Source organism: Camellia sinensis, chromosome 5, assembly GCF_055761805.1.
Source record: "Camellia sinensis isolate YWXY chromosome 5, ASM5576180v1, whole genome shotgun sequence".
NCBI lineage: Eukaryota > Viridiplantae > Streptophyta > Magnoliopsida > Ericales > Theaceae > Camellia > Camellia sinensis.
Window position 1 is genome coordinate 153,740,086 of NC_138965.1, and position 26,322 is coordinate 153,766,407.

General features: G+C 38.8%; 1 protein-coding gene across 3 annotated transcripts in view; it reads left to right on the top strand.

Annotated features, from left to right (window-relative positions):
- LOC114294016 (uncharacterized) overlaps positions 1-26,092 on the top strand; it is a 61,248-nt gene extending 35,156 nt beyond the window's left edge. For all 3 annotated transcript variants that reach the window (XR_014330346.1, XR_014330347.1, XR_014330345.1), the window contains 3 exons: positions 24,762-24,852; positions 24,944-25,048; positions 25,693-26,092. The gene's annotated coding sequence lies outside the window, so the exon portion shown is untranslated. The remainder of the gene's footprint in view (positions 1-24,761; positions 24,853-24,943; positions 25,049-25,692) is intronic.
- The last annotated feature ends 230 nt before the right edge of the window (positions 26,093-26,322 follow it).

Consider the following 26,322-nt stretch of genomic DNA (forward strand, 5'->3'; position numbering starts at 1 on the left):
CATAGTTCTGTATGACCGTTCTATGTTAGACGTGGCTTGTTTGTATCCATGCCTTTCCTAGGCAAGATACGGTTTGGCCGTAGGCCTTAATCCACTATATCCATTCCATTGCATATTGTAGATGTTGCATTGTAGCTTGCATGCATTCATTGCATCACCTCCATCTAGGGTTTGCGCCTTTCCTTGTTGAGCTTGGACTGGTATGTGCCCATACTTTTCACGTCTATACACTCATAGTTCTGTATGACCGTTCTATGTTAGACGTGGTTTGTTTGTGTCCATGCCTTTCCTAGGCAAGATTTGGTTTGGCCCGCGCGCCATATCCATCATACATATTACATTGTAGTGTAATTTTTGCATCCTGCATTAGGATCATGTTCTTTCGTTAGCGGATCATTCCCTACTTATGTCATTCCACCCAATTACTTGTTCTTGCGTCCGTCTACATCACTCATAGTTCTGTATGTGTACGCACTTTGAGGGTTGCGGCACCTTTTCTATGGTAGACGGACTTGTTACCTCCATCAATCTATTTGACATTCGTGTGGTTTTGAACCACTCATGATTGGATCATGATTTAATTACATTGCATTTTCTTTTGCATTATTGTACATAGTTTTGTATATATTGCATATCATTTTGCATTCATTTTGCATGTTATGCATGGTGCTAACGATATCATACCTGTTAAGTTTTCTTTCTCTTTCAGGCACGATATTGTATGCACGGTTCATTTGAGGCTGGTGCAACCAGACGAGCCGGACAGGTATTGTATTCTCCGCATGAAACATAGCGAGAATTACATGATTCTCTTACATCCTTTCTGCATTGTAATGTAGTTGGATTTGTGTTGATTGCTTAAAACTGTTGCATGTTATGCTTCGTTACAGCTTTCTTTGCATGATCATAAGTTATGTTCGGCTTCTTGCATTGTCAGTTGCATTTTGCCCCCGCTTTCGGGCGCATACCTTATCTGTAGCTTGTATGTTTGTCTAAGCCTTCGGCCTTGTCAAAAATAGGTCGTCTCTAGGCTTTGACACTCACTCCCGTCATTGTTATGACCTTCGAGTTCTATCAAAGAGGGGCAACTGTAGACACCCCATTTTTGACCGTCCTCAAGACTTGGACGTCACCGCTTGAACACCCGGTGATCATCCTTGTTTGTGTTCGTCTTGAGTTCCCGGAGGTCTCGACTACGCGCCTTGCCTCGGGACCTCTCGACTCGACTGTTTTGTGTCTGGTTTTGCACCAAACACTTGTGTTTTGCCTTGGAGGGGCAGGGAGTGGCTTGTAAGCCATCCCCACACATCACCGGCCATGGCTTGAGGCCACCGGCTATGTTTTGCTTCCACCAGCCAAAAGTTTGGCCGGCCGGCACTATAGATGGTCGACCGGCCATCTATTTTGGCCAAATTGCATTTTTGGCTGGCCGACCACTGTTCATCTGCTTTTGCAGATATTTTATGCTAGCTGGCATACACTTTTCTCCCCTCCATACACGTGTATGGAGGGATCTCCCTCTTGTTAGCTTGCCTTGGAAGTTTTACAAGATTGAATCCTCTATAAGAGGAGGTTTTTTCTCCCTCTTTTAGGTGGGAGACGATATTTTCAGAGGGTTCTAGTTTTAGGATTTGAGTTGTGTATCTATCCTATATCTATATCTCCCTCTCTTTTGTGTTTTGTGTGTGTTTTGTCTTACTTTTGTGCATAAACACCCACCATCACACCTTCTTTTAACTACTGAGGTACTAAGAGGCTGTTCTTGAAGTTTTTGGCTGGTTTTGAGCTTAGAGAAGCTGCTGGACCATTGTTTGTGAAGAGGGTCATCAAGGGTAAGAACTTCACCCTTTATTCCCCATTCTTGCATAGTCTTTTTGCCTATCTTGCAGCTTAACATATAACATAGAAAAGTCTTGTTTTTATCTGGCCTAAATAGTTTCTTAAGGGTGTTTTAAGCTTTGGGGTTGTTTGACCCCTCTTAAGGCTTGTTTGGCCCTTGTTTTGTGCCATTTTGGTTGAGCTCCGGGACCATTGTGTTTGGGCCTCCTCACCACTGAAATCTTGGGCCTCCTCACCACTGAAATCTTGAGGGATTTCAGTGATGAGGATGGTGCCTTGAGGTCCTAAGAAGGAGATGGCCACCCCCTCTCCTTGTTGTCCTTGAAAAGGGCCATTTTTACCTCTTTAGTGAGCATCATGTTTAGGTTCATGTTGGCCATGCCTTGACTGATATTTATGCTTATTATGTCATGATATAGCTCTGTTTTTAGTTGGTTTTGGTACACCATGCTTGCTTAGCATACATGCCTTGTAATGCCATGATTTGCCTCAATACATGCATAGCATTTAGACTACCATGCTCATGTGTTTTGGCTAAGCTTTGTGAAGCTTACATGCATATTTTGATGTGCTAAGGGACTGTTTTAGGTCATTTGAGTCATTCATGTCTTGCTTTGTATAGCTACCATGCAATCCCTCTTGAATGCCTTAAGCTTTGGCCTCTCTAGCATGCTATCCTTGTTTTGTTTCAGTGGTTTGGAATCACTTGGTATGTTATTTCAGACCTCATGATGTGCTTATATGCTTGCATTTTCCATCCCTTTCATGTTTTGAAGAGTTGATGGCTTATGCTTCATGTTTAGGCCCTTGTTGATGCATATTTGTGTGTGTGTTTTCATGCCTTTGTTGCATCATTTTGGCCACTAATTTTGGCATGCTTGAGAGCTGCCCATATTAGTTTAAGTCCATCCTTTATATGTCGTCACATGTTTACCTTGCGTGCTTGAATGACCATGTTGCATCTTGTATGCATGACTAGGTTGCATTGCATTTGGAATACTTGTTACCTCAACATGCTCATGTTGCATTAGTCTTGCTTGCATGTTTGCATCCCATCCCTCTTGATCAAACATGATGGAGGTTGGGGCCCCTTTGTATGTTTTGTGTGCATTTCATTTTACATTGAAATTGCATACTTGGCCTTTTGGGCCACCATGCATCGAAATGTGCAATTGATGGCCTGAGGGTCGAGGACCACGCTCCCTTGAGTCCATAACATGATTGGGAGAGTGGCCATGCATACATTTGCTTGAAATGCATTGCCATGCCATGTTTTGCCCTCTGCTACTGTCAAAACAGGTTCTGCAGGAATATTTGGCCGGTCGACTACATTGAGTGCCGATCGACCAATTATTGATGGCTGAGAGCTCAACAAATGGCCGATGACCATCCGGACATGGCTGGTGGTGTTCCCACTTGGTCGGTGGTGCTCCACAGTACTCAGAGAAGCAACCCTGGGACTTGTGCAGTCTTCAGAGAAGCAGAACAGTCAAAGCAAAGGCAGCTTGTGCATGGCAGTGACTTCCGAGCGGAATCGAGCACGCATCGCATTGGACCCTCTTCCTGAGGCTGTTTATTGCTTAAATTAGATTAATTAATTTGCTTAATTAATTAGGTGGTCTGTAATATTTAATTAGCTTGTTAGTTAGTTAAATTGTATTATTCTTTCGGTCCCTCCGAGTGAGGGCTAACTTGTAATAAGTGTGGGTGCGTGTGTGCATGTCTTCCAATCCCCCAATTCGTTCTCCCTTTTACTTACCTGCTTTTGATGGTTAGTATTAGGGCATATTTAAATTAGCATACCTTATGCTATGCATGCGTGCATCTATACATTTGTCCTACATGCACCGGGCTCGGTACATCATATTAACTGCACTTGTATTTCAATTCCAAGTTGAATACCTGTTAGTTGCAGCATTTCACATGCCATCATTAGGATAGCCGAGCTTATTGTAGTTGCATCTTGTATGTGTTGCATTGGCCATCTCAACATGAACTAGGATCATGCACATGATTACTAACTAGCTTCTGTTCTGGCTTGGAGTACTCGGTAAGCATTTATGCTTTAGCATACCGCATGCGTGTGAGTGTTGCCATAATATCATGATTACCATGAGGCTAGCTGCTTATGTGATATAACTGCTTGAATGCTTGTGGATGGAGGTTGAATTAACTAAATTGGGATAACGCATTAAAACTGTGAGTTTCAAACCCACTAGATAGTGGCAAAATCATCTTTTCTAGAGCCCACTTGAGGGTGGCAAAATCTACATTTTTAGCCTACTTGCGAGTAGCAAACCATTTTCAAAACAAGCATGAAATGTTTTGTTCCAATTTAGGCAATTTGGTCTATACTTATTTGCTGTGCGCATAACATAGTAATTCTAGGCTAATAACCGGAATAAGAACACATAACATTTTCAAAAACGGATATCACGGTTAGTAGAGGCCGATCTTTGGATCAGGCGAGAGGGGGTGCTCATAGCTGACCTTCCCCAATCATACCCAAGCTCCCGAGCCAAGGCAACTTTGGTGATGACGGACACGTGGCCTTTGGCACCGAGTCAGGGTTTCCTAAATTCCCCCATAAAAAATATTTAGGTGGCGACTCTGTATCTGGCAAAGCAGTCCATGTTTGGCACTTCTTTTCTAAAAATCTATTTTCTCAAAACGATTTACCGGATTTGGACTCTTTGGTTCAGATTAAGAACCGTGACAATTTGAGAGTCCTGAACTGTAGCGAGCCCAAAACGAACAAAACAGGACTCGTCCTCCCGGGGCGTTCGGGGACATCTACACTTGCCTTGTATGGCCATAGTGTAGTGGCCTTTGCTAGTCTTGTGTTTTGAGGCCCCTAGCATGCCTTATTTGTGACATTTGTGTGACATAGCATCATTTGGCATGTAAATTTAGAGCATAAACTTCTATCATACTCTTATGTTTATCACTCTTTCATGATGTTTAATAGTTGTGCCTTTATGCCTTGTTTGTGAGCTAATACATGAGAATATCTTTCTTGCCATCTATGATGTGAGCCTAGCATGTTTTTGGTACTGTTTTGACCTGCCTTAGGTCTGTTTACTGCTAGTTTAGTCCATTGAGCATTGTATTGTATAGTCCTAGTGTTGTGTACCTCACTAGCTTTAATGCTTAAGGATCCTAACATGCTATCCTTGCATTATTTGCGTGATATGTCATCATTTGGCATATGATTTCAGTGCCTATATCTCTACCATACTCTCTTATTTATCACTCTTTCATTGTGTTTGAGAGTTGTGTTTAAATGCTTAGCTTGCGAGCCGATGCTTGAGCATGTTGTTATAGCTTTTGGTGCTTCATTTCCAGCATGATTTTGCCACTATTTTGGTATGGTGTAGGTCTGTCCATAGTTGGTTTGACCATTTGAGATGGATAGCGCATGCCTCATGTGTAATGTTCTTCACTTGATTTAGTGCTCTTGGTCCCTTAACATTGTCTTGTATGCGTTGCTTACATGATAGAGCCTTGTGCATACCTCTCTAGCATTGATAGATAAGCATGTTGTTTTCATGTGTGTTGCATTGCATGTGTTTGGATTGGATGTTAATCCAAACACGAGAAACGAGAGACGTTTCATACTTGAAGTGATGAAACGTGCCGCATTTCTTAGTTATTGTCCCTCTTGATTGTGCATGATAGGGTGGAGGCCTCTTGAGTCTTGTGTGTTACTTGTGCATTCATTAACTTGTACAAACTCGGCTTTTTGGCCATTGTGCATTGCGATGCTTGGTTGGTGGCTCGAGAGTCGAGTACCGCACTCCTTTGTGTTTGAGAAACGATAAGGAGGGTGGTTGTACACACATACCCTGCAAATGCCTTGCCTTGCCCCTTTTTAACTTTGTTTGCAGCAAAACTGGAGTATGTAGAAGCAACTGGCCGACTGGCTAGAGGAAGTGGCCGACCGGCCACTTTAAGTGGCCTATAGCCTCCTTAAGTGGCTGACAAGTGGCCTACAGCCTCCCCTGGTGGCCGACAGTCCACCAGTTTGAAGATGGTTCAAAGTGATTCTGGTTCTGGAGTAGAAGCAGTCTGGGAATTGGTTCAGTGTTCAGGAATCAAAGTGAATGCAAATAGAGGCAACCAGTGGCAAGGCGATGGGATTTCGGGAAGAAGCAACCGAGCATGCACGCATTCGTCGCCCCGAGGCTCCTTTTAACTATTTTGCTTAGATGGTTAACTCGTTGATTCTGTACTTAATAGTTAATGCGTTTAGCTATTCATTTGTGTTTGTAATTAGTTAACTAGTTAGTTAATTAGTTGTAATTTGTAATAGTTAGCTTCATTAGCATAGCTAGTTAGCTCACTTTCATTCGGACCCTCCGTCAAGAAGGCAAATGTTGTAATAAGTGTGCGTGTGTGTGTGAATGTCTTCCAACCCCACGTCTTTCTCCCTTTTATTTACCAGTTTTTGTTGGTTAGTTTTAGGGCATGTTTCAAATTAGCATACTTATGTTTTGCATGCGTGCATCATTCATTCGTATTGCATGTACCGGGCTCGGCGCATCATACAAACTGCATTGTATTTCAATACACTTTATTGAATACGTGTTTAACAGCATATTATCAAGTGTTACATTCATATGCCATCATAGAAAGCTAAGCCTATTTAGTTACATTTTTGCATACGTTGCATTAGGCACTTAACATAGCTAGGATCATGCATGATTTTTAATTAGTTTTCTGTTTTGGCTCGAAGTACTCAGTGAGTCTTTACGCTTTAGCATCCTTGCCATGTTAGCATGCTTGCCAGGAGGCTATGTGCTTAAGTGTTTAACTGTATGAATGCTTGTGGGTGGAGGCTTGATTGCCTGAATTGGAACAATTCGATGATTGTGAGTTTTAAGCCCACTTGAAGTGGCAAAATCATGTTGTTTTAAGCCCACTTGAGGGTGGCAAATCCGCACTTTAGCCTACTTGCGAGTAGCACTTTCAAATCATTTTCGAAAAACAAACATGAGTTGTTTTGTTCCAATTTTTGTGATTGAGTCTATAGTTGTATGCTGTGCGCATCACATAGTAAGGTTAGCTAATAAACCGGAATAAGAACACATGTGTTTTCAAAACAACATATCATGTTAGTAAAGGCCGATCCTTTGATTGGGCGAGCGGGGGTGCTCATTTCAGGACCTTCCCCTCTTGTACCCAAGTTCCCAAGCCGAGACAACTTTAGTGATGACGGACACGTGGCCTTTGGCACGAGTCAGGGTTTTCTAAATTTTCCAAAACAAAATATTTAGGTGGCGACTCTGAAATCTGGCAAAGCAGTCCATGTTTGGCGCTTTTTGATTCAAAATTGATTTTTCAAAACCAATTGCCGGATTTGGACTCTTTGGTGAGATTAGATTCAAAACCGTGACAGGAGTCCGAACTGTAGTAGCTAGAACCCAATTCGCGCCCTTGCACACGGAGCGAGTTCGGGCGGTCTACACTGAGCAGTTAAAACTAGCTCACACTACCAAGCGGGACCTGAAACAATTAGAGGTGAGTACAATAGCCAAAATGTGACACTAAGATGTGATAATATATTAACCATGAAGCCCATAAACTCGCAATTTTGACAGTATGAACCACAATATCATGAGCAAATTAGATAAAAATTGATTAATGAACATAAACTACATGGGAATGCACAACTCAAAGACAAACATGAGAGCTCACACAAAGAAAGTGTGTGTGTGTGCAATCCTTGAGAGACCACAGAGCTAGAGTTAATCCTCATAGTGATCAGATGGCTGGACCTCCGGCAAGAGTAACTAAACACCACTGAGAAAAGTCAAATCACCATAAATCAAGAGGTATTTGTTGAGTAAACACAGAGGCTCCCCCTTAATCCAATGAGTCCCTTTTTATTTTATTTTATTTTAAACTTTTCTTGCTTGTGGGCACTCACTGGTGGCATGCACGCTCAAGAGTATGGAGACCAAACCAGAGAAGCATGAAATCAATAAGGATGGCTTGGTTGGTGCCTCTGAGGTAGCCTTTTCCTAATGCCCGGACTTCAATGAACCGAAGGAGGAACTGTGGAAGTGAAAAATGATGGGAGATGGTTAAGAGACTCAACATCATCCATGATATATCAATATAGGTCCATTCCTCTGAGAATGTATAAGCGACACTTTTAGAGGTCCATAGAGAATTTTGATCACTTGTGCAGAAACCCTTGCTACAACTTATCTCAAGAATGTGTACAAAATGAGATCATGAAGTCAATGAGCATGGGCATTCAGAATGAGCTTTGAACAAAGAAGAATGAAATCTTGCAAGTAGCATGAGAGGTGTTCATATGAGTCTTAATACAAAGATGACAGAAACAATGACAATGAGATTATATCATCCAAGTACACATAAAGCCGATCACTCTCACCCACTCTAGTAATAGGTCACAACCTAGTGACTAAGCACAACACCCAAGGTCTTTCTAAGGAACTCAAACCTAAGAAGATTAAGGGGTTTTGAAAAAATATCAACCTTTTGATGCTTAGTAGATACGTGTTCAAGAACAACAAGGCCCTCTTTCACTAACTCTCGAATAAAATGATGACGAATGTCAACGTGTTTGGTGCGAGAGTGTTGGACTGGATTTTTAGAAATATTAATGGCACTATTATTATCCAGAAAAGGATGAGAGTGTTCTAGTCTATACCATAATCATGAAGCATTTGCTTCATCCACAACATTTGGGCACAAGAACTCCCTACAGCAATGTACTCAACTTCAGCAATCGAAAGAGAGATGGCATTTTGCTTTTTGCTATGTCAGGCAACCAAATTATTCCCAAGGTAAAAACACCCTCCAGATGTGCTCTTACAATCATCAGCACACCCTACCTAGCCGGCATAAAAAAAAACCAGTGATTTCAGCTGTAGTGTCGGTCGAGAACCAAATCCCATAATCTAATGTCCTATTAGCATGCTTAATGATGCGCTTGACTGCAAGAAGATGAGACTCTTTAGGACAAGCTTGGTAATAGGCACAAACACCTACACTAAATGCAATGTCATGTCGACTGGCTGTGAGGTAAAGAAGACTCCTTATCATACTCCTATATAGGGTAGGATCAACATCAGTACCAGATGAATCTTTGGAAAGGTGAAGACTGGTGCTCATGGGAGTACGAGCATGTTTGGCCGACTCTAGACCGAACTTTAACACAAGGTTTTTGGCATACTTAGTTTGAGAAACAAACATACCCGAAGAAGACTGTTTAATTTGAAGACTTAAGAAATAAGACAACTCTCCCATCATGCTCATCTCAAACTCATGTGTTACGCAATCCGAAAAATATTTCACAAGATGATCAGCAGTGGATCCAAACACAATATCATCAACATAAATCTGAGCAACAAGTATACGAGACTTAGTATGTTTCACAAATAAAGTCTTGTCCACACTACCCCTTGGAAAATCATTATCAAGAAGAATGGTAGTAGGTCTATCATACCAAGCCTGCGGGACTTGTTTCAACCCATACAAAGCCTTGTCTAACTTGTGGACATGGTTTGGACATTTTGGGTCCTCAAACCCTTTTGGTTGCTTTACATAAGCCTCTTCTTTCAAGTACATATTTAGAAATGCTGTGATGCCCTTGTTTCGTAATATGCTAATTGGTCCCTAATACGTATGTGATTATATGTTTTGATATGATTTTTGTATGCCATTATGTGAATATATGCGACTTTGGAATTCTACCTGTTCGCCGTAGGAATATCTGTTTGAATAATCTGCTCTGGAAATTAAATTGAGGGCCTTATCGGCCACAGAACCCGAAATTGATTACGCCACTGTGATTGGCATAATTTTTAGAGCCTACGGTGAAATTTAATTAGAAATTGATTCTGGTCAGATTAAACTGATTAAATTGATGAATTAAGTGCCAAAATATTTTATATTAAAATATTATATTAGTGGGGCTTGTTGTATGATAGCACTACACTCCCCTTTAACTCTTATGAACTCAAAAATCTGAGGGATTCAATTGTGAGAGAGTGAGGGCCGGCGTTAGTGAGAGAAAGGGAGAGAAATTGTGCAATTTGGCTTAAAGCTTGGAAATTTTGGGATTAGCTCAAGAATTGACTAGAGCTTAGAAGATCAAAACCTCTAGGTGAGTAATTCTTGAATTATAGTTTGTAATTTTGTGTGTTCAAGCTAATTTGGTGATCAAGAGTAAGATTGAAATGAAATTGTGTTGGAATTGTTGAATTGAAGCTTTATATGTGCATGCATGTAAGAAATTACTGTGAAATTGCATGTTTGAGCACAAATGTGTGTAATCCATATGTAATGTTAAAGGAAACTCATGTTTTGATCACCATTTGGGTTATCCAAGTTGAGAATGTGGCTAATTCATCACATGCATGTACAATTTGAGAAGATATGAGCTTGAATGCATGGATTTGTTATGTTGGTGTTGAGTTTGACATATTTTGGGCCATGCATGTAGATAAATCAAGAAATTGAGCTTCATAATGTTATAATCTTGCATTGGTACCATGTTGGTATGATTATATTTGAGATTTGAGCCATTGCATGCAAGTAATGTAGCTGAAAAATCGAATTGGAGCTCAAGAACACAGTTCTGGATTTTCCAGAATTTTGAGGTCCGCTCGAGCGGGGGAACCTGACGCTCGAGCGGGAAATGCATGCTCCCAGTACTTTTTGCAGACTTGATGTCCGCTCGAGCGGGGTAATTCACGCTCAAGCGGGGGAGCTATTTTGACAGGCTTTCCTCTCGAGCGTCCTATTTCAGGCTCGAGCGTATTTTTGATGTAACCAGCACTTTTGCAGGCTTAATGGCCCGCTCGAGCGGGGACCCTGTTTTCTGAAACTTTGAAAATGCATTCTGTGTTATAATTTTTCCGTCCTCTTTCACTTGTAAGCACTCTTAGGCATGCATTGAGCATTGTAAATGAGTTAACGAGTTAAGAATAAAGCCTAAAGAGGAATATGTGAATTAGAGAACGGATTGAACTGTTAGTGACCCTTTTGTGTTCATGAAATGTGTAGGGTCAAGCTCTAGGGCAAATCCACAAGCCGATCACTGTGAGTAATATCGATATTTGAATGATTGTGAATGACCAATTATTATTCCCTTATATGCTTTGTAAGTTGCTAATTGGGATTGTGGACAAAAGTCTGACAGGAATAAACATAAATGGACCAAAGGTCGTTTCGATAAACATAAATGGATCGAAGGTCGTTTTGATAAACATAAATGGACCGAAGGTCGTGTTGATAACAAAAGAACGGACCGAAGGTCGTTTTGACCTATATGAATGGACCGAAGGTCGTTTCGACCTATATGAACGGACCGAAGGTCGTTTTGATAGAAATGGGTGGACCGAAGGTCGTTTTGACATATATGAACGGACCGAAGGTCGTTTTGATAGAAATGGGTGGACCGAAGGTCGTTTTGACATATATGAATGGACCTAAGGTCGTTTTGACATGAATGAGTGGGCCGAAGGCCGTTTTGACACGAATGTATGGGCCGAAGGCCGTTTGATGTAAACGAGTAGACCGAAGGTCGTTTCGATATGAATAAATGGACCGAAGGTTGTTTTGATAGAAATAAATGGACCTAAGGTCGTTTTGACATGAATGAGTGGGCCAAAGGCCGTTTTGACACGAATGTATGGGCCGAAGGCCGTTTTGACATAAATGAATGGGCCGAAGGCCGTTTTGACATAAATGGAAATCTGAATGGGCCAAAGGCCAGAATATTTAGAACTACAGTCACTTGATTTGAATTTCGTATAGTTATATATCTGTTAAATGGAAATATGAATTGGGCCTAAGGCCGTTTGGAGCATGTTGTTCTACATTTTTATGTAACTTCTGTATTTGATTTGATATTATTCACTGGGCTATCGCTCACGCTCATTCATGTGTTTTTAGGTGAGCCAAGAGAAGTCCAGACCCAGTCTCAGTGAAGTCTGTATGGAACAACTAAGGTTTTGAGAGAGTCAGCCCTTATGTCTCACGCACGAGACCTGTCTTCGCCCTTTTGTTATGTATTTACATTTTGTCAGGTTGGCGAAGTTTTGTATATGTTTGCTTATAGTTTTTATGGGTTGACTTAGTTTTGGATGATCCTGTCTGTACAGAACCTATGTCGCTATGTTTCTGTTGTGAGTTATTAACGTACATATGTATGGTTTGTTTTGATGTGCCATGTAAGCACAGCTCTATGGACAAAGTTTTAAATTTTGCTTCCCTTTTGGCCCCTTTACTCTGATGTGTTAAGTCTGTTTTGGTTTGAGGCCGTAGGTAATCTTAGGATTACTGGCCGGTTACATCCTTAACCCATGGGGGCGGGTTCGGGTCGTGACAAATGCACTTTTCACATCCATTTGAAATAATTTGAACCCAAGAAAGCATGCAACACCAAGTAAAATATGAATAGATTCGAGACGTGCAACTGGGGCAAACATCTCATCATAGTCAACACCCTCTACTTGAGTATAGCCTTAAGCAACCAACCTAGCTTTATTTCTAACCACAGTGCCATTTTCATCAGATTTATTTTTGAGGATCCACTTGCTACCTATCACATTTATGTCTCTAGGTCTGGGAACATGAGTCCAAACTTTGTTACGTTCAAATTGACCTAACTCTTCATGCATAGCATTGACCTAACTATCAACTAGTAAGGTCTTTTTTATATTCTTAGGTTCAATTACGGAAACATAGCACATATGAGATACCTCTTCCTGAATTTGTCTTCGGGTTTTCATTCGATCTAAGACACTTCCAATCACTTATTGAGTCGGATGATTCGGTTTCACCCTTGCCGATAGTTTGAATTATGCACTTGTAGTGACAGGAGCATCAGAAGAGGTGTCTCTTTGTGCACTCTTTGGACTCGGACTTACCTTAGAAGTTGGTGCTGGCTCACCTTCTTGAGGTTGGTCTTTTGCTTCTCCTTGACTTTGTGGTTCAGTATCTAGGATTGGAGACTCACTATTTTCTTCCTCATTTAATGCTGAAGTAAGAGAACCTGTGTCATCTATAACCACATCGATTGATTCCATTAAAGACAAAGTACGCAGGTTATAGACACGAAAAGCTTTACTAGAGGTTGAATACCCTAGAAAAATACCTTCATCACTTCAGGAGTCAAATTTGCCCAAGGGCTCTGTATCTTTGAAAATGTAACATTTACTCCTAAAAGTTTTGAAGTATTTTACATTAGGTTTCAATCTCTTCCACAATTCATATGGAGTTTGTAAAGTGCCGAGTCTTAAATATACACGATTTACAACATAAACAGCGGTATTTAAGGCTTCAGCCCAAAACCTTAAAGGAACTTTTTTACTAAGGAGCATGACCCTAGCCATCTCTTGAACAACCCTGTTCTTCCTCTCAATAACTCCATTTTGTTGTGGAGCAATCAGTGCAAAAAATTCATGCTTAATTCCATACATATCACAAAAGTCCGAAAACGAACTATTTTCAAACTCACGACCATGATCAATTCAGATTTTTATGACACGCCCAATAGAAACACCCGGTTCATTTTGGATTTTAAGGACTAAGGCCTTGAAAGCATCAAACGTATCATATTTTTCTCTTAAAAAATTTACCCATGAAAAACAAGTATAATCATCAATGGTTAAAAAAATATATCTTTTACCTCCAATGCTTTTAGTGCGAGTGGGCCCCATAAGATCCATATGAACCAATTCAAGAGGACGTTTGGTTGTGAAGCTGTTCACCTTTTTATGAGGAGCACGAGTTTGCTTCCTAAGTTGACACGGACCACACACATGGTTCACATTCTTACCCATTTTGGGTACTCCTCTCACAAGCTCTTTATTGGCAATCTTAGTTAGGTTTTTGAAATTCATGTGACCTAATCTTTGATGCCATAGGTCAATGTTACTTATGACAGCCAAGTGACAAGCAAGATCATTAGTGGTAACAATTCCATAGCAATTATCAGATATGCAAACCCCATGCATGACAGTATTTCCTTTCTTATCCAAAATCTCACATTTATTTTTTGAAAATAATACTTCATGATGGGAATCACACATTTGACTAATGCTCAACAGATTAGCTTTGAGGCTGTCATGACCAAAACCCGCCCCTATAGGTTTAGTGTCGTAACCGGCCAGTAATCCTTGGATTACCGAAGGCCTCTTAACATAATAGCATATAAATAGGGGCTGTGGAAGCAAATACATGAAATATACATAGTCCAATGAGCTGTGAAGACATACATGGGACTGATAACTTCGAACTTTCATAACCACATGTGTGATCAAAACAAAATGCAGCAATTAAGTCACTTCATGTATACACAACAGAAAACTTGTTGATAAATCAAAAGGAACAAAAACTTATACATCCCCAAAACACAGCCATGAGGTTTGACTCAAACTGGAACCTCTTCAGGAGGAACGAAGGCTGGCCGTCAAAACTAAACCCCAGGTCTTCAACTCTGAGCCTAGTCACGTGCCTGTTCACCTATATACATAATATAAATAGTTAGTGGGAGCCCAGTGAATAATAACAGAGTAAAGGGTTAAATGAATGATGCCCCATAATTAAGTCCGTACATAGAACCAATTCATATCCGTGTTCTCATTCAATGCATATATAGAGTTCAGGAATCATGCTTAATCATTCATAGTTCATCCGTTAGCGCTAACAGAGTATATATAGAACATCATAGATCATACTTGTCAGTTCCATAGAGGAACCTCCGGTCGGGTACGGATAACTTGCCAATTCCATAAAAGAACCTTCGGACTAGGTACGGATAACTTGTTATTCCATAAACAAACCTCCAGCTAGGTACAGATAACTTGCCAGGTCCATCAAGGAACCTCCGGACTGGGTACAAATAACTTGCTAGTTCCATAAAGGAACCTCCAGTCGGGCACAGATAACTTGCCAATTCCATAAAGGAACCTCCGGTCTGGGTACAGATAACATACTTGAATCACAGCATAAATACCACAAATATTTATTAGAGTTGGACAATCATTCATAGTACAAAACATAACATTGCATGGAACAAATCTTATTCTATATACAGAAAATAATTTAACTTGAACATAGCTTTACTAAGTTATTACTCACAGATAACCGGTGGCTCCAAATAGGGGAGTAGAGTAGGCAATTCACTTAAGTTGAGGTGTGTGACCTATATAACATGACAGATACATACATTGGAACACACGCTTGGATTGTACATGACTTATTTCATTTGTTCTTAGTGTGTTTCTAACATTTATCCTCATCATAGTGTTTTAATCTCGGCCTAGGAATGCCTAGGATGGAATGAGGATGCAAAAATGTGCTTGAAAACATTTTTCAAAACTTGTTGAAAACAGGGTCCACACTCGAGCGTGGCTTTCCTCGCTCGAGCATACATGAAAAATGTGAGGGTTTGCTCGAGCGCAACTTCTTTCGCTCAAGCGATCTGCAAACTTTGAAAAAGTACTGGTTGCTTGATTTTCATGCTTGACGGACGCTCGATCCCCGTTCGAACGTGAGACTCTGACCTTCGCTCGAGCGATCTGTAAAAACACATGAACTTCTGGGAGCATGCATTTCACGCTCGAGCGGACTTCTGGTCACTCCAGTGGAAGTGCAAGATTACAAGGTCTCTACTCTAGCGTAGAATCCGACGCTCGAGCGGAAGTGCAAAACTTGGAATTTCCAGATTGCACTCCCTAGCTCCAAGCTCGAATTCTACACCCCAAAACTCATTTTATTGGGCCAAAATTCTGGAGAACATCTAGGAACTTGTAAAATATTATGGTTTGAAGATCATTTCATGAAATTAAGGCCCAAAAGTATGTCAAACATGCGACAATTCAACTTGAAATGTAAAAACATAGTATAAACAAGACATGCTTGTGTTCACTTGAGTTTATGGCTTTTAAGACATGATCAAATGTGATCCATTGATGAGGAATGTCATGAATTCTTCAACTTATGCTAGAATTACAACATGCATGGAGAAAATCTTTGAAAATAACTTCAAAATGTTATAAATATGCATGCATGTATGAAATGACTTATCTTTCTTCTTTTCTAGCTCAATCCTTACATGAATTCATCTAATTCACTGGTTTTTATACATTATTCAACTACATCACAAGGCCAAAGACAACTCTTACCTAGAGTCTAGACTGCACAAGTGAGGAAGCTTCAATTCCCGAATTCTTTGCAAATCTCCAATAATTCCTAGCAATTCTACCCTATCCCAACTTTTGCTCCCAATTTTTCTTTTTTCTCTCTCTCTCTCTCTCTCTCTCTCTCTCTCTCTCTCTCTCGTTTTTGCTTGGGTGTGTGTGAGCTCAAATGTATTTAAAAATATCAAGAAAAGAAAAGGGTGAAGGCATATAAGAAGCCTTATATAGGCTCACTTAATAGTAATTAATTAAGGTTAATTAAGTGGACATTAATTTAATCGTTCTCGAATTTTGATTAAACCTACCATAATGTTCTAAAAATTCCAAATAGTACATAAATCAAGTCAATTTCTGAATCGGATGCCAATAAGGCCTTCAATTCGCAAACCAAATAAAAATATGAATAGATCTTTCTACGTTAAACAGATATAAACACAAGATAATGCAATGCACGTGTAATTAACTCAGGATTACTTCTTAATTACTTGTTAGGTATACTTAAGCATGAATTAGTGCTAATCACGGGTCGGGGTTGTTACAAAGGCCGTCAATGAAGCAAAACATTTTTAAGTTTAGGAAGACCAGCAACATTTATAGTGCCCATGCCAATGGCTCTAGAAGTGGCACCATATCTAAAGGTAACAATTCCTTCTTTATATTTATCAAGAGATGTGAAGTAGGATTTGTCACCAGACATTTAATGAGAGCACCCACTATCAAGATACCACATGTGTGAGTCATGTGCTTTTAGTGCAGTGTGAACAACGAAACACGTTAAGTTGATCTTTCCAACCCATATCTTTTTGGTCTTAGTGGAAGCAAAACTGGCAGTCTTGGTAGACGTCTTAGCGTTGTGAGCAACCTCATGAGTCTTGGTGTTCTGCCGAGACATGTAAGGTTGTCTCCTAACCTACAGAGTATTAGAATTTCTACCATTTTTAGTCACTTTACCAAATAACTCAAAAATAATAAGGACAAATGTGGCCATACCTCTCACAATGATGACAAATAAACACAGGTTTTATCTCCAGTTTGTCAATCTTACTCCCTTTGGGTTGATGAAGAGAAGTATCACCCTTGAGCTTTCCCTTTGCTTGAGTCTTCAGGTCATGTGATGTAGAGGCCTGTCCCTTTTGGAGTGTTATAGCAGTATAGCCTATCCCACTTTTATCACTACTCATTTGTTGAGACCCGATGATGCCTTCAAGTGTCTTTGACCCTTTATTCCACATATCAATTGTGGCTCTAACAACTTTGAGTTCTTTCTCTTTCTGACCAATCAGCTCTGCCAACGTGGCTTATGATATCTCAAGGATTCCAATATTCTCTTCAAATGTAGCATAGATGCTCAGAAGTTCATTCCTTTCGGTTTCACAAGCTAGAAGCTTTCCGCAAAGATCATGCCTGTCATTTGAGATTTTGATGACATCCCTTTTTGCAGCTTCAATCTCTCCTTTTAGCTTGACATTCTCGTTTTCACATGCTTTGAGCTTGAGAGTGAGTTTGTCATTGATCTTGGACAAATTTAGAGATTCATCGTAAAGCTTTTCATAAGCTTGTTGTAGGTCATCACCATCAATCTGATCATTGTCTTCCAAGGTTTCATCCTCTTCTTTTTGCTCCTCTTTCTCTTAGACCTCATCCAGTCGAGCAACTAAGGCATGAAAATTGATAGATGGTAGTGAAGATGACTCTCCTCTTTCATGAAATTAACTCAGAATGTCCCATGCATCTTTGGCCTTTGTGTAGTGAGCAATTCGTTACTGTTCTTCGGCAGAAATTGCTTCACGAATGGTAGTCAGAACTGTTTGATTACTTGGATTGTCAGTGCTTTTAACATCCTCTTCAATGGCTTGCAAAGCTCTCAGAAACATCCTCCTAATATTCCAGAACAAGTAATTACTCCCATTAAAGGTAGAAGCACGGTGCTGATTTTGACCATGAGCAAATTCCACTGGCTTTGGAGAAGGTTGAGTGATAGTAGACTAGAATGCCATGTAAGTACTATCTCCGTCTTCACCGGATTCGGTTTCTTCGGTTCTTGTTCTGACCCACTTTCATCATCCAAAGTCACTGTATAGACTTTCTTCCGCTTCTTTTTCGAAGGACATTCAAGAGCAATTTGTCCAAACCCTTGACATTCGTAACACTTGACACCTTGCCCCTTCACAGTCTTCTTTTAAGTTTTTGGAGCAATTTTTGGTGGAAAAGTTTTGGGTTTTTCATTACTCTCATCTTTTGAAATAGGGTCCTTGAAATTAAGCTTCTTTTTCTTTAATTTTTTTTTGAACTATTTAGTAAACATAGCCATTATTTCAGACTCTAGATCAAACGCAATCTCAGGGGTCTTTGCAGTCTCATGAGCACTAGTAAAAACCACACTATTTTTTTTTTGTTTTTTCTTAGAAATTTGGTGGGCTTCATAAGTCTGCAAGTTTCTAACCAACTGATCAAGCTTGAGGGTATCAACATTCTGAGCCTCCTCAATAGCTGTAACTTTTGATTGGAACCTCTCGGGTAAAGACCTCAAAATTTTTCCAACAACCTTAGCTTCAAGGATTTTTTCACCGAGTGTGAAACACAAATTCATGATGCCACTAAGTTTAGCATAAAAATCATCAAATGTCTTATCATCACGCTGTAGACACCCCATTTTTGATCGTCCTCAAGACTTGGACGTCATCGATTGTGCACTCGATGATTATGACTATATGTGCTCGTTTTAGTGCCTAAAGTCCTTGATGGAATGCCCTGTCTTTGAGCCTTCACACCCTGTTCATTCTATGCCTTGTTTTGGAGAAAAACCTTTAAGCCTGTAACCCTTGTTGGCTGCTAGCCACCAATGGGGCTACTAGCCATCCAAGCCTGCCGGCTATCACTGGTGGCCGTTTTTTTCAGATATTTTGTTGACAGCTGTTCCAGTTGTTGGCACAATTGGCTTCATCTCCCTATACGTGTATGTAAGGATTTATCTCAGCCAAATGCATGTTTTTCTATATATAGGGGGTCTCCTCCCCCATTTTTTAGGGTTAGAAAATTTTGAACAAAAATCTCTCTCTTTTTCTATATTTCTCTCTCTCTTTTGCAAATTTGTGCATATTAACCTACATACATCACACTTTTGCCTACACCTCCTTAACCAAAGTTGATCATCTTTGAGTTGAGGTTGCTTGAAGCCTCCTTGGAGCTCTTGAAGGTGGTTTTGGCTTGAATTGTTGCCTAAAGTTGATCTTTGCTTCAAGAGGTATAATACTTGTCTTTTAAACTTGTTTTGCATATTTGCTTTTATATCTTTTCCCACTATTTTTTGGACTGTTTTGAGCTATAAAAAAACTGTCTTTGTGGGCTGAAATTGGTGGTTTTGGCCATTTAAGGTTAGGGGATGGTTCACCATTCTTTATTCCTTGCTTGTAAGGCTTTTCCACATTTGTTTCCCAACTTTAAACCTTCTTTTTTGGGATTTTGAACACTAAATTTTAGAGTATTTTCAGTGGTAAAAATCATGTTTTGAAGTCCAAATTTGGAGGGGTTAGCCTTCCCTTCTTGTGTCTTGTTTGCTAGCCTAGATAGCTCTACGTGTTAGCATATTTCTCTAGCTTGTTATAGCTTAATTCCAGCTTGTTTTAGGCTCTATTATGGACTGTTTGAATTTTGTTTCGAGTTGGTTGTTGTATTTGAGTCTTGTTTTGCATGCTTCTAGTGTAATAGTCCTCATAAGCCTTATGTTTTAGGCTTTAGACATCACTTATTTGTGTTGATAACACTTATTTTGGGCTTTTCATACTTTATTTCAGCATTAATCATCTCTGCAATCTCCCTCCTTTCTTGGCTTTTTATTTTGCTTTGAAAGTGGTTTCAAGTCACTTGTTTGCCTAACCATGAAATTGAGGTTTCATACTTAATGGTTTAATCCCCTAGGGGGTTCATTACCAACGGTATGATTCTTTTTTCATACCCAAAGCAGTTTATGTTTTTGAGCCCTCTTTCCATTAGAGGACTTTAACTCACCAATTGACTCAATTTGCTTAAAGAATGGTTGGTAAAGTAAAATGATTAACTAAAACTTAGGACTTAAAGTGAGCCAAGATAAGAATTTGATTTTTTTTTTGGGTGTGTTCAATTAGATGTTAATTGAACACAGGGAAAATTGGGGCATTTCATACTCAAAGTGATGAAATGTGCCAAGTTTCCTAGATCTCCATTGCCCTTGATCATGCATGATAGGGTGATGGTTTTGGTCTTGTTTGTGCACTTATAGAACTTGTACACATTGGTTCCTTAGCCATCATGCAATGAAATTGCTTGATTGATAGTTTGAGGACCAAGTGTATCATTCATTTGAGATGTTTTGATGATAAGGAGGGATACACAGTACAAACAATCTGTGAGAATACCCTCTCTTTGCCTTATTTTCTCTCTGTTGTAGCATGGAATTGTGCATCACCAGTGGCTGGCCGACCACTGTTACTGGCCGGCAGGCCACCAGTGTTGGACGGTAACCCCTCAATGATGGCCTGCCGGCCACCACTTTTGGACTGCAAGCGACCAGTGATTTTTGAGCAGTGTGCTTGTGAAGCATGGTAGAGTTGATCTGGAGAAGGAAAAAGTGTAAGTGTTGTGTAATAGAGGCATACAGCAGCAAAACAGTGGATGTTCTTCGGGTGGAAATCGAGCATGCATGGGCCTTCTTCGCTTCCTGGACTAGTTAATTAGTTTAAATTAGTCATTTATTTGTTGTACTTAATTAGTTGTAGCTAATTAGTAAAGTGTTGTACTTAGTTAATTAATCCGTGTTTAATTAGTTATGGCTAATTAGTTTGTTTTTGTGCTTGTTTAATTAGTTTTGATTAATTAAAGTAGTCTGTGTTGTAATATTTAATTAGCTTAGCCTAGTTAAATTCTTAATTAATTCGCTTAGAATAGTTAGTTAATTTATTTATTCAAGTTTTGTAATAATTAGTTAAGTAGTTTAGCTTAGCTAGTTCATTCATTCGGACTCTCCTTCGTGAGCGCAATGTAATAATGTGTATGTCTTCCAACCCCACGTCTTTCTTCCTTTTATTTATCTGCTTTTGATGGTTAGATTAGGGGCATTATGTTTTGTTTAGCATACTTCATGTTTGCATCCATTTATCTTGTATTGCATGCACCGAGGCTCGGTTCATCATTCTAATTGCATTGTTAGTTCGATACTTCTTTGAATACGTGGTTAGACTGCATGCTATTTAAATTGATCCATATGTCATATTAGTAGCCGAGCCTATTAGTTGCATATTGTATGTGTTGCATTAGCCATCTTGCTAGCTAGGAACATACATTTTTCTAACTAGTTTCTTTTCTTGGCTTGGAGTACTAGGTGAGTTTTTAGTGCTTTAGCATACTTGCATGAGTGTGAGTGATTGCCATGATTAGCATGCTTACCATGAGGCTAAGTGCTTACTTGATAAACTGTTTGGATGCCTATGGATGAAGGCTTGTTGCTTGAATTGAAACGATTCAACGAATGTACGTTTAAGCCCACTTTGTCAAGTGGCAAATTCACAAACTTTAAGCCCACTTTGTTAAGTGGTAAATTCAAACTCTTTTCAAAAAACAAACATGAAATTGAATTGTTCCAATTCGGGCAAACTAGTCTATATCTTGTGTGTGCGCATCACATAGTAATGCTAGCCTAATAAACTGGAATGAAAGCATATAATGTTGATAAAAATCATATCATGATTAGTACAGATTGATCTTTGATCAGGCGAGCGGGGGTGCTCAAAAGTATTCATGACCTTCCCCTCTCGTACCTACGTTCCTGAGTTGAGACAATTTTGGTGATAACAGACACGTGACGTTTGGCATGAGTCATGGGTTTCCTAGATTTCCCAAAAATATTTAGGTGGCGACTCTGTATCTGGCAAAGCAGTCCAATTTTGGCAATTTGATTCAAAATCAATTTTTCAAAAGATTTGCGAATTTGGACTATTTGGTGTTTATCAATTTTACATTGCACTTGTGAGATTAGATTCAGAACCGTAGGAGTTTGAACTGTAGGTCTTCTTTCGAACTTCTGAAGGGGGCGCAAAAAAGCCAAGCTACATACGCATAAAATGAGTTTCAAAAGAAGATTTGAGACGTTGAAGTTTTGACCTTTTAACAGAAGTAGTACCCTCATGAATTGTTTTAAGAATGTCCCAAGTCTCTTTTGCTACCTCACACGTGCAAGTACGGCGAAACTCTTCAGGTGTGACGGTGCAAAAGAGAGAATTGAGAGCCTTATTGTTCCAACTCGAGTTTTGATAGTCGAATACGTCCTATTTATCAAGAGGTTTGGGAATATCAACACCATCAATGGTGACAAAAGGTTTACTCCACCCATAGATCACACAGTGCCAAACTTTCTCATCGATAGATTTTAAAAACGCTCTCATACAAGCTTTCCAATAAGAATAGTTTGTACCATCAAATAACGGAGGTCTATGGGTCGAGTTACCTTTGCGAATTGAATCCATATCACCAATCACACAAAATCACACTCCTATAGTTTTGATAAAAACTGCTCTGATACCAATTAAAAAACCTAAGTGATTCGTGATTAGATCAAGATTTAATTGTACCAATTCCCAAACAATTAAAACTAACAATCTAAATCATAAACACCTACGAAAGTGATTTAGATTGTTGTTTCAGAAACAATAAATAGACACAAATGATTTTTATGTGGAAAAAATCACTATTGGAGCACCTCCAATTGTGATTAAAAAACCACGGGTGAAACGCCACAAATCAATCCACTATGAAGGAAAGAAAGAATACAAAAAAACCCAAACAAATTACCCAAACTCTGTCAATTTGTCTTCAACGCTTTGTATATCTTCTACCGCAACCTTCGTCTTAGAATTGATTAGATTGATGTTGATTCCATAACATCTACGTCGACTCAACGACCGCACACAGCTTCGAACACCTTCAAACACTCCACGCTTGAATCCCCAGATTCCACCGAAAAAGAACACTCTTAAAGATGATCACTCAAACAACCCTTTGATGTGTATTATCCAACTACGTGAGTTTAAAACTCAAGCAAGCATCAAAGGAAAACTAGCAAAATAACCCCAAAAGAAAACCCTAGAGACCTCAAAACAGATCTAAAAGCCTTAAACCTAAAAAGGGACTAAAACACATATATATAGAAAACAGGGGCCGCGCACCCCGCTCAAGCGCAAGACTTGTCGCTAGAGCGGAGTCACTAAAACGCGTGCGATTAAACAGGTCTACGCTTGAGCGCTGGAACTCACTCTCAAGCGCAACAACATGCCTCTCAGTATGTTTGCAGACAAGCCAAATAACTGAGAAGATGCAAACTTCACTCGAGCAGAAAGATCAAAAACCAAGGAAAAATTATAACTCAATGAAACTAAGTTTGTTCGCGGAATTGGCAACAAGTAGGGACCTAACTTCATCTAACTTTGAGGAACAAGAGCACACAGAAATATCTACAAAGGAAGGAGAACCAATTATCAAAAAGATATTCAGTCTCAGTCCAAAAAGAAATTCACCGAAACCCAAGCATAAAACAGCTGCTCAAAAAAAGAGAGAATCAACAACATTGCAATCAGAAAAGAATGCAAGAAGGAAAGCCAAGTTTCAGCATGAAACTGAAGAAATTCTGGTCCATGTGCAAAGAAGTAAGCATTCTTTTGAGCATCTAGAAAATGATGAAGAAGATACAATGATCAAACAGAAAGTTGGTCCAATAATTCACCGGGATTCAAGCATCAAACACCAGTTGAAAACCAAAAAGGAAACTTGCCTATGAAACAAATCTCTACCATGTCAAAATTAATGAACACACTTTTGAGAAACTAGAAGAAAATATGTTCATAATCTGAAGACTAGAAATGGCGAAGGCAAGAATCCAAGCAGAAAATGATGACCTTAAGGACCAACTCATGAAGCTCAATAAACAAATGGACGAAGGCAGGAACAAAGCAAAGACACAAATGTAAGTGAAAGATGTGGAAATAATGCTACTTAATAAGAGAATTGCAATGTTGGTTGAATCAAATGTCTACCTTGACAGTCAAGAACAACAAATTGCAGTTGAAGTTAAAGCCACTACTCCCAAAAAATTGCCTCTTGAGCTCAATGATAAAAAGGGTGAAAAATAGAGAAACAAGAAGAGAGCACAAGGATCCAGATTTTTGGTACATAACAAAAAAACAAGCAAACCAAAACAAGACAATTGATGAAGTACAACCAATGGTTGAAGAAAAGGCAAATACCATAAAAGAAGAGGAGACACGCCAACAACATCCAACAAAAGACATGGACACTTCCTATCCAATGTTTCACAAATTGCCAAAGAGAACAAGGATAAAACTCACTAGTCTTTGGACAACAAAAACCAATAGGTAAGAACATGATTTGGTCCTAAAATTTCCAAATTTGGAATCTAAATTTGAGTATATTATCATGCATTTATCAATGTATAACCTTTGTTTACTTAATTCATTGATAAATTTTACTAATTTGTTTAGTTGAGTGATATATTTTGCTAATCTTCATGGTGTCTCATCGATGGTATGAAATTCTTTGGGCATTTCTATTTATGTTGTGTACTTGAGTTCATTATTGGGATTTGATACATCAAGTAAAATTTGACGCTCAATTTCTTCCCCTAACCTTTCTTTGATTAATTGAGCAATAAATTTTGCTATAAAATGATAAATTTTGTTTTGATATTTGCAGTGATCCAATCTTACAAGGAAAGCAAATAGGTAGCTATTTGTACTTGGATGATATTGACAAAATAGTCAAATGTGAAGAACTTTTTGGAAGTGTAAAATCAAATACCTATTTGTGCACATATCAATTGTAATACACAATAATAATTCTCTTATTAACCTTGTTTGCTTTTGCTTTTAAAATAGGCAATAAATGCCTACAAGGAAATCTTAATGAGAGAAGAGCAACCGAAACCAAAGTTTAGCTGAGTTCGCAAGCAGGAACAATATATATTTACTACATCATGCCACGTAAGTAATATATATATATATATATAAGTTTTTCATTATGATGTCATCCATTCCCCTTTTCTATATTTAGTGCATAAGTTCTCATTCATCCAGTGTTATAGTGATAAAATTACTATTACTAAATTGCATTGTAATCAAACCGATATATTTGCAAAAAACAGTATTTGTTCACCACTGAGACAAACAAATCAATTGTTGAACACAATGATGTTAGAAGCTCTCAAGGAAAGATATCTTCTTTTCCCAATTTTCAACGAAAAGCATTGGACGTTGTTGGTACTTGATACTGAAAATGACTCATGGCAGTTTTACAATTCAACGAGACCAACCACAGAAACAGATAACCATTTAAATGAGGCAAACAAAGTGGTAAGAAAATTTTAAAGTAACAAATTTTATTATGCATTTATTTGTCAAAAACCAATTAATTATGCATTTGTTTTGCAAAGAAAGATTATTGAGAAATACCTTCAACATCGTAATTCCAAACTGATTGAAGGTAACAAGTTTCATAAAGAAACATAAATTGCAATGAATTGTCCCTAACAAGTTGATCTTTCGTAAGTGTCTGAAAACCAAAACACATTACAGTGATAAAATTATCATTGATGACTACTAACTTTGTTTTTCCAATATTATTGCAGACTTGATTGTGGTGTCATAGTTTGTTACCTCATGAGAGAATATGTCTGTAACAAAGACATCTTCCCTAATCTAACAAAGGACTAGTGCCAACAAATCAGAGCAGATATCATAGATGCTTTGTTGACTGACAAACAGACAGACACACAACAAATTATTGATGACGCAATAGAAGCAGTGCTTGAGGACAAAGATTTTTGGAACATAATACACAATGACAACAATGAAGTAGAATAATTTGATAGTTGACAATACTTGAGTAAACACCAACTCCTTTCCAAGTATATGGTTGGAAGTAGAAACAAATAACAGTATAGTATTTCATGGTTTTTGGGATACATTTATCACTGTTGGAACAAAATGGAATTATAATGATATGATAGTTGACAATTCTTTCGTGAATTATGAACTCCTTTTTCAAGTAGAAGATTGCAAATACATTACTTGGTGTTAATAGTATTTCATAGTTTCATAGTTTTTTACTTCTTGAATGATATATTCATGATTGATTATAGGTTGGATGCTTGAATGAAACATGCAAATATTTTGCTTAAAATTCCGTGATTGTTAAGAACACCTTTTTACTTTTTGTTATTTTTTCACTAATAAATATATGACTATTAAGCATAATG